Source organism: Aedes aegypti, unplaced genomic scaffold (assembly GCF_002204515.2).
Source record: "Aedes aegypti strain LVP_AGWG unplaced genomic scaffold, AaegL5.0 Primary Assembly AGWG_AaegL5_hic_scaff_1380_PBJ_arrow, whole genome shotgun sequence".
NCBI classification, from domain to species: domain Eukaryota; kingdom Metazoa; phylum Arthropoda; class Insecta; order Diptera; family Culicidae; genus Aedes; species Aedes aegypti.
This window is the reverse complement of record NW_018734812.1, coordinates 11,776-21,324: the sequence shown is the minus strand read 5'-3', so window position 1 is coordinate 21,324 and position 9,549 is coordinate 11,776. Positions and strand designations below refer to the sequence as shown.

The following is a 9,549-nucleotide window of genomic DNA, read 5'->3' as shown; positions in this document are numbered from 1 at the left end:
AATTTGTTTAACTGATATTTGATCCCGGGGCTCCTAGTGTTTATCTCCCTTCCTTGTATAGTACTAATGAATTATAAAGAATATTCAATGTTGAAACATTGGAACAAATGTCGAATAAAATTATAAATAATTTCAGACAAAAATCGTTTCAATATTCTATTGCCACGATAAGCGTTCATATATTTAGGTTAAGTTAATTGAGTGTTTTTTTTTGTTATAAGCAGGTGAAATCAACTTACCTCTAAACATTCTGAATTGCTACGGCAAATAAAATGTTATATGTTGTAAACAAAATGTTAATAAAAGTTATATTTAGTGTGACCAAATTAGGATGACAGTGTTGTCTAACACAGAACACTAAAATAAAGGGTGTATGGAATCAAATTGCACCACTTTTAAATGACTGCAACTTTGGGTAATTTCTATTGAAATTTTGGGTGTAATTTGTTCAACGTGTATTTGTTTACGCTGTGTAAGTTTCACTTGCAGATGTATAGATGGAGTCAGAAGACAGCAGCAAAGAAATTTTCCGAAGTACCTCGAAAATGCGGCAGACTTCCGGCAGCTTCCGGGCCTCCAGTTTTTCACTGCTTATCATAAATTCCGTGACGAAACATCTCAACCTCCCGAACTGCGGTCAATTGGAAAGTACTGGGCCGTCATGAAGCAGGCACTTCGGAAGCATCCTAAGGAAGTGAAATCAAAGGAAGATTTGAAGAAAAAATGGACTGCTACGCAAAAAAAAGTTGATCCGAGTGTTGTACAGGACCTTATAAGTAGTGTGAACAGAAAAGTGCGTGCATTGGAATATGAAATTGAAATTCAATAAAACAAACAAAGGAAAATATTCATAACATGTTTTGTTTTATTCCCTGAAAGTTTGAAGCTGATTAGTTGAATGTGCGAGATTTACCAAATATTTGAGTGTGTCGCAATTTGATTCCGTAAACCCTTTACAAGAAATAAATGTGCGGTATAATACTAATACTAATTAAAAACATAGAGAACAAAATATGGGAGATCAAATTTTTTTGACAAAGTCCAAAAAATTCTAAAAAACCACCATGATCACCATTCGCGGCTCCCTTTGCTTTCTCACTTGTATCGAAGAGCTCTAGTTAGAGGCTGCTTCAATTTGTTGTTCCGAAAAAAATGTCTTAAGCTGGATTGTTCATTTAGGTACAATTATTAAACAAAACATCTCCATTTTGGAACATTTTTCTGAGGCATATTTCACTCTCAAAGCTCATATAAATATTGTTCGAATAATTTTTATAATGTGTTTCGTTCTCTTTTCAGGTAAGTCCATTTTTGCACTTCCCTAATCGAAGTGTCTCTACCGTAAGTAAATTCCCCACTTCATTATTTTTTGATTCAACCAAAATGCCTTCTTATCAATGGTGGCTTTTCGCCTTTGATATTTAGTATTTCTAAACTTGAATACTTCCAAATCATAACGATAGGAAAAACATTGTTTTCCTTTTTCCATTTGGAATATTGGCTGACTTAACGTCATTTATCAAAACTGCAGATTTTCTTTTAGACATTTCCCAAAGTGCTCCAGACCTCCATACGTCAGCACTTCTTAAGGTTAAACCACAAGCTGCCAGAGGTAGAAATTTCGGCTTCTTAATTTTTCCACGCTTTTCGCTTTTTCCAATTTCCAAATGGTACATCTGCCGGATCGAATTCTTTCGATGGTGGTGGTTTGGGCTGCATCGAGCAAGATACTTTCGACATTCGACCAACCAGAACTAATGAAGTGTGAGAGTTAACCCGCAAATTCCTCCCCGGTCATGATCCTTCGGTTCAATACGGAATGTGGGTACTGTGTGGTTTCTTTTCTCTCATTTGAATCTTCTGCTCTTAAAAAAGAAGAATGGTCTTCTTCGTTCTACTCGGCATTACAATAGAAATTATGGCATCTCAGTCTCTACAAAATTACAATACTGCTATTTTATTTTGTCCAACGTTTCGATCCGTTTGGGATCTTCTTCAAGGATTCGGTTTTACAGTTTTTCACGGTTTTATAGTTTCTCAATGTCACATTGGCAATCGTCAAAAACAAATATGTTCTTGGCATTACATCCCTTAAGGAAGAGAGCCTTCTGTCCAGCTTAGTGTTCTATGAGCTTTTTCAGTAATCAAAGAACTTTCTCTCTTGAAAAATACCGAAACCGGGAGATGATTTCTGTGATTCGATGCTATGCGATGGAGCATTTACTGCAGGATGCGTTATGATCGAATTTTCATAGAAATATTCATTAGTTTTATTCTACCGAAAAGCTAAACATTACATATAATTTGCAATTGGATTAGATGGACAAATTGATGTGAAGATTGCGAAAAAGTACACGTCTTCTCAGTGAGAATCGAACTCACGACTCCCCGATCTCTAGTTGGGGCGCGTTAACCACTACGCCATGAGAGGACTCATGAACGCAGAAGTTAACCTGAATTCGATTTCAGCTCAATAATCACGTGGTTCTTTTTCCCTGGGCTTGGAATTATATTTTCCAGGGAGCGATGAATTTTGATAATTGATCGCTGTTGTTAGTAGTTTTGATTAGATGTTGGGTGAATTTCAAGCAATGGCAACCTCTTTATTACAAAATTTAGATTTATCTTCTGACCTAAGATTCTGGTTAAACTACTGTACTATGCAGTTGGGCTGCACTACGCTATCACTCATCAAAATTACTTTCACTTCGGGAAAATATAATTTCAAACTGGCGAGAAGATTACAGACTGAGGTGGGTTAGGAGCACAATCAGACCCTTGAATGTGCAATGTGGGGTAGTAATTGGGAATGCCATTGACGGTTTGTAATCTTCTACGAGGTTTTCGAAAACCAACAGGGCGCGTGCACCGGGTTGCGGATAGGAGCAAAGGGAGATCAATAGCATTTACCTAAAATAATAGAGCAAAAAGCCGTTCCATGATTAGGTAATGTTTAGCGATCTTCTATGGTGTTCTAGTACTATAAAATTCTTCACTCACTGGGAATTCTGGCCTTGATAATATCCATAGTGATAAAAACATAAATAATACCTAATACTGTAGTAATAACGAAATAAAATCAATCTTCTATACTTGACAAGGTTTTGAAGACAATCAATGAGTGAAAGAACTACCTATTAGAAAAGCCACATCAGCTAAGGCTATACATATACAAATGTTGGTCATAGGGTCATGACGAGCATTCGGTATGTATGTCTATGATTGATTCTTATTTAATAGGAGCACTAGAAGACCACGCGGACAATTTCGAAACAAATTATTTTATACATCGGTCTTATGATCCGAAAGGCTCAGCTATGCTGTAATGTCATTTTTTAAGCTATTCATTACTGCTGTTTAATTGTTTATTATTCTAACAAAACTACATAATTACTCATTACTAATCACTGTTCCTATATTCTCTCTTTCTCACCTTCTTATCTGTTGCATGATTATGATCATTACTAATATAATGCATGAGCATGCACAATAAGAATAATTTCAGAATTGTAAGCAGTCAATGGATAACTGGATAGAATAGCTTCGAAAAGGGTGCTCAAAACAGAATAATTCTGGTCAGGGAAGTATAAACATCATGAGTAAGTAACACATTTCATTTTAATAATATCAAATTTTTTATATAAATCAGCACCGCCAATCAGTGAATTGAATTATAATTTTATATCTGTAAAGTTGTCTTACTTGTACATCGATTGAATTGCGTTCTTTTTAGTAATGTTCAATCATTAGCAAAAGCTTCTAAAGCGTCGCATCGTGCCATCAGCAGTCTTAGCATCACTCTCATATTGTCATAATTTTCCTATAGAGCGATCAGCTAATTCTTTCTTAATTGTACAAATGGTTTCGAATTTTAATAAATCAAACCAAACTCCAAACTCAAATTAAATTGCTCTCAGCATATTTACATTTGCAGCATTAATCGCATTACTGTGTCAAGTCTTCTCCAATTTCCTATACCCTACCCAACCCTTCTATCAATTTCCGATGGTGTTCAAGTGGTCCGCATAGACTATTACGGCCATTACCTATCCCTTCCCCCGGCTTTGGACTGACTTGCGCTCTCATTGCCCCACCAAACGCTGCAAAATGAAAATGAAAATGAAAAATGAAATAATCACGTGGTTCTTTTTCGCAAAGTGCACCTCTTTCGGAAGAATTAGATGCCCATCCAAACACAACGCTTTCTATATATATCCAATGCCTAACCCGAGAGCGCATTGTTTTTTAGGTATAGGAATAGCACACTACACTAGCCAGCAACTGCGCTGGCTGAGGTATCTATTGTGTGGGCTTCCAATGGGTCGCGACGTTCTCAAACGACCGGTTACGGAACATGAGTCCGTTGCTCGATAAATACTTGTTTTTAATTATGAAACGTGGTTTACGGCTAACCAGCCGAGTGGAAATTTAACAACTACCGAAAAGCTAAACATTACATATAATTTGCAATTGGATTAGATGGACAGATGTTTAGCTTTTCGGTAGTTGTTAAACTTCCACTCGGCTGGTTAGCCGTAAACCACGTTTCATAATTAAAAAACAAGTATTTATCGAGCAACGGACTCATGTTCCGTAACCGGTCGTTTGAGAACGTCGCGACCCATTGGAAGCCCACACAATAGATACCTCAGCCAGCGCAGTTTGCTGGCTAGTGTATGTGTGCTATTCCTATACCTAAAAAACAATGCGCTCTCGGGCTAGGCATTGGGATATATATAGAAAGCGTTTGTGTTTTGGATGGGCATCTAATTCTTTCCGAAAGAGGTGCACTTTGCGAAAAAGAACCACGTGATTATTGAGCTGAAAATCGAGAATTCAGGTTAACTTCTGCGTTCATGAGTCCTCTCATGGCGTAGTGGTTAACGCGCCCAACTAGAGATCGGGGAGTCGTGAGTTCGATTCTCACTGAGAGACGTGTAACTTTTTCGCAAATCTTCACATCAATTTGTCCATCTAATCCAATTGGCAATTATATGTAATGTTTAGCCTTCGGTAGTTGTTAAATTTCCACTCGGCTGGTAGCGTAAACCACGTTTCATAATTAAAAACAAGTTTTATTCTGTTGAAATTTCTAAAACTTCTTTCTTTTCTGGCATTTACGTCCTTACTGAGACAGAGCCTGCTTCTCAGCTTAGTGTTCAATGAACACTTCCATATTCATTAACTGAGAGCTTTCTTTGCCAATTGCCATTTTCGCATTCGTATATCGTGTGGTAGGTACTATAATACTCTATGCCCAGGGAAGTCAAGGAAATTTCCATTACGGAAGATCGAACCCAGACACCTTCAGCACGGGTTTGCTTTATAGCCGTGGACTCTTACCACTCGGCTAAGGGAGGCCCATGCTAATAATAGGTTCTAAATCTTAGAATCAGGATTAAAAATTCTTTTCTTTTTTTTCTTTTTTTCTTTTGTTTCACTCTTAGCATTTTTATTTAGTTCTTTATTTTTGTTGTTTGATTTAAGTTTCTTAGTTTTTTACATGAATTTTTCATTTTGTTCACTTTATCAACATTTATTTCCTACTTTTACTACTACGTCACTTGATTGTGTAACAATTCACTTTTCATCCTACCATCAACGCTGATGTCCTTTTCTCATGACGACATCGCTTCAACTGAGAAAAGACGGAACCAAGTGCCAATTATTTTTACGTGCGATTAAATTTTAAAGAAAACTGTGTGGTTTTCCTCAGTTCGGATTCCTTTCCCCTTGACCAAAAAAACTGAAAAACCCCCGAACTGGTCAATATTGACTAACGAACGAACGAGGGCGCTGCCAACTGGGAAGATTTCACGTTCACATCTTCGCTCGGAAGTTCACCCAAAGACTTCTTATCGCTCTTTCCATCGAATGAGAAAGAACAAACGTACCGGTGTGTGGGAAGTGCGATGAAGCGATGTAAATTCTAGTAAGTTTAATCCTTGAACGTTAGAAACTGATGGAGTGCGATGGGCTGGGGGAGGGGATTTTTTTTTCTTTCTTTTTTGTGGTATTATTGCAACTTGAGATGGTGTGACGATCGGCAATGGGAATGAATAAGATGTAGGAATATTCTGGCGATTAGGTTCCCGTCACTGGAGTGGAGAGTAATGGTCTTGCTAGTCGTTCGACGTTGGGAGTTCAATATGGAACAATTTACTGGGAAAGAATAGCAACCATTTGTCTGATTTGATAAATATTTACTGCAACGATTGCGATCGGGAGATACAAACGTGAGCGTGGTGGGGGTTTGGCATCTAAGTCCGAAAAGAGACATGGATTTGCGAAAAGAGATGTGTTCATAGTTAGTACTCGGATTCAGTTTGGCTTTCTATTCCGCAGAATCATAAGGTGTTCTGTAGCTTAGTTGGTTAAAGCGCTGGTCTAGCGTACACGGAGTCGTGAGTTCGAGTCTCACTAGAACGCGTATTTTTCGCAAATTCATATCTCAATTTGTCAAACTAACACACTGTGTCTTCTGATGTTCAAGTTCCCAAAAACTATGTTTCGGACATACTAGCAAATCTGGTATATGCCAGTAAAGGGCAAACATTCATTAATGTAAAAACGATTTTTCGTCGATTTTCAACGATGAATGCCAACTTTGCCACTGTATTGTCTGTTTGTAAATGTTCATTTAACTTTGAAAACTCAACTCTTAGTAACGTACAACAGGTACAATGAAGAGTAACCTCTTCTCATGTAAATTCATTTGCTTCAAAACTTGATATTCGCATACCCTACGTTACCTCTCGCCGCCTTCTTGACTAAGTGATTCTTCTGTGAACGATTCTTTCAAATTGACTTCACGCGTCCGATCTCCCAAATTCTACTTGAATCCACGTCTGGAAAGGCTACCGAATCTCCGCCACCAAAGTCTGAGCACTGATCGTTGATTTATGCGCATTCGTTTGCAAACTTTTGAAATTTATCTGAATAGCATTTCACACAGTAGTAGTGGCAAGCCGTTTAAGCGCGATGTGCCTCGCAGAGTCCCACACCAAACTTCAATCGATGAGTTCGTAGCCCCCGTCTTCTAATGGGGCTCTCCATCAAGTCTCTTCCTCCAACAAGTCGTGATCAAAATTATTCGCGCCCGTAAATCCACGGCCCCGCCGGAATCGGTTATCGAATTCGTTAAAATGACTGAGCTATCAAATTGATGACAGCGCATTATGAGGAGGGTGTCCAAACGGATTGCACTTTGATTCGGGAAACCTAATTATAGAGTTGGCTATGACTGGCTGAATGGCGAAAGTTTAAAATTAGCGCGAAGAACAAACGCTGATTTGGTGTCGACGAAACGCCACATTGCCAAAAACAATATGTATGTTTCGCAATATAGAGGATGCATTTCTCTCGAGAAGTTCTTTGATAACGGATCGAGTTTCGAAAGCAAACTTCTTATTCTGTTTTGCTAGCATTCTTCTTGCTCATCTCACCGTGAAGAATTGCGAGATGTTAGTTAGTCGGTTGATTTATACTTCTGTCTCCAAGTGAATGTTTATTTATACCTGCGTCCGCTTAACTTATGCATATTAGGGCAATTCAAATAATTAAAAAAAGATTTAAAATATCTCGACTGCAATCATTACGATACAAATTATGTTCTGTGAAATTTTCAGGCATTATCGGTGGTGAAGAATGTCAAATCAGTCAATTACAGAACTCGACCATCTTCAATTTGCAGTAAATTGTTGCACATGTTTTCGGTGTGGCAGAACAAGTATTTTCCATAGATAGATCGATCATTTTGACTCAAGACTAGCTTTTGAAAATGGCCTTGAGTCTTTGCATGCATTTATTTGAAAAATTCTAGTTCCGGAACTGTTGATTTTAGTTAAAAATGTTGTACTGTTTGGGCCACAGAAAAAAATATATACACTGAAAAAAATGTTTTTATTTTTTATCATGGAAAATTGAAAAATAATGCATAAAAGTATTTTCAAAATTGCTAACATAGAAATCTTGATTGAAAAGAGATGTTTGGGATAAAGTTTCATGATGTAGAAAATTTTATGATTTTTTTTTCTTAGAACAATTTTCAAAATTTTTTGACAGAATATACGTAAACGTTGTCATGATAAAAAAGACGCTGGAAATTATTCTAAACCATAATGATTATCATTAAAACTTCCTTAGATGTACAGTGATACTCCATGAGTCGATGTTCCATGACTCGATATCGACTCATGGAACCATACTAAAAACATAATTTCATGGTTACTATGATGGTCCCTAGAAGCAGCTTTCCAAAGAATTGCTGTTCCATGACTCGATATTTCCATGAGTCGATGGTCCCTTCAATATCGACTCATGGAGGTTTCACTGTAGCCATTTTAAGTTATTTCAATTTATTTCGGATTATTTCATGTTGAATGGTGAACATTTAAAACATATGATTAATTTAAAATTTAAATTTGGAAAAATTTGAGTAATTTTAAATTTGGGTAATAAAAATTACATATAACTCTATCATACGGATCGTAAAGAATGATATGGGAAATTGAATTTTCAAACTTTAATTTTTGTAATTTTGCACTACCCTAGTGCATATGCATCGTCATCGTTGTCGTCGATCGTGGTCGTCGTTGTCACCGATACCCCTCAATGATGTTATTAGGGAAAACGATGAACGTTGATTTATGAAAAACCGCATCCCACGGAATTGAGACATCTTATTCGCCTTAATCCAACGTTCAAAGGGAAAGCTGTGTTTGGGGATCGTTTCGTAACTTATACCACTGTGGTTGCGAATTAATTGAATGTATGCCTCTGATTTATTAGTAATGGGCAGAATATTTTTCGTGCGATGATTATTTGTTTGCATTGGAAAGAGTGGAATAAGTTCTGTGCACCACCTGAATTCAATCAAATGAACGGGAATGAATTATTAATGTCGATTATAACTCAACAGTATTGATCACACATATGCATCACGATAATATGGTTTCGTAAGTTGTATTTGTGGATTAAAAACTTTTTGCATTCAAAAACAATTTTTGTACCTTATCAATCTACCAATACTAGAGTTGTTTGATCGTAGCTTTTTAATTTTAATGTCTTGTTTATTACGTGTCTCGATGGAATAATGTACAATAAGTGACAATCTAAGCCTGTGCTAACCTGTATCAACTTTTTGCCTACGCCTACTTAACCTAACAAACTGCTAAAGCTCGGCCAATTGAAGGGAGATACGTGTGGTTCGAACAAGGATTGCTTTATTCTGACATTACATACTTGATATCCCTCAAAGCCCTACTACAATATATTGTTGGATACCCAAAAAAATTGTCATTTGAACATATCTTTTTGGATTTTAGGCAGAATTTCGCTCAAGATTGCTACTGATATGAGATCAGGAATCTTGTACAGAACACAACAGGAAACCGCTGAAGTCTTTCGTCACATTTCTAACAAGGAACGGGGATACTCCTCTGAATCCTGAACAGGGTTCTATTGGATCCCTGAACGATATTTTATCGGAAATCTGGGGACGACCTGGTGGTAGTGGTTAGACACTCGTCTCTCACGCCGAGGACCCTG

The 9,549-nt window shown here is 37.2% G+C and overlaps 1 non-coding gene across 1 annotated transcript; it reads left to right on the top strand.

Annotated features, from left to right (window-relative positions):
• The first annotated feature begins 4,862 nt into the window (after window positions 1-4,862).
• Window positions 4,863-4,935, top strand: Trnas-aga. The gene has a single exon. It is a non-coding gene; the product is annotated as a tRNA-Ser (tRNA).
• Window positions 4,936-9,549: the final 4,614 nt, after the last annotated feature.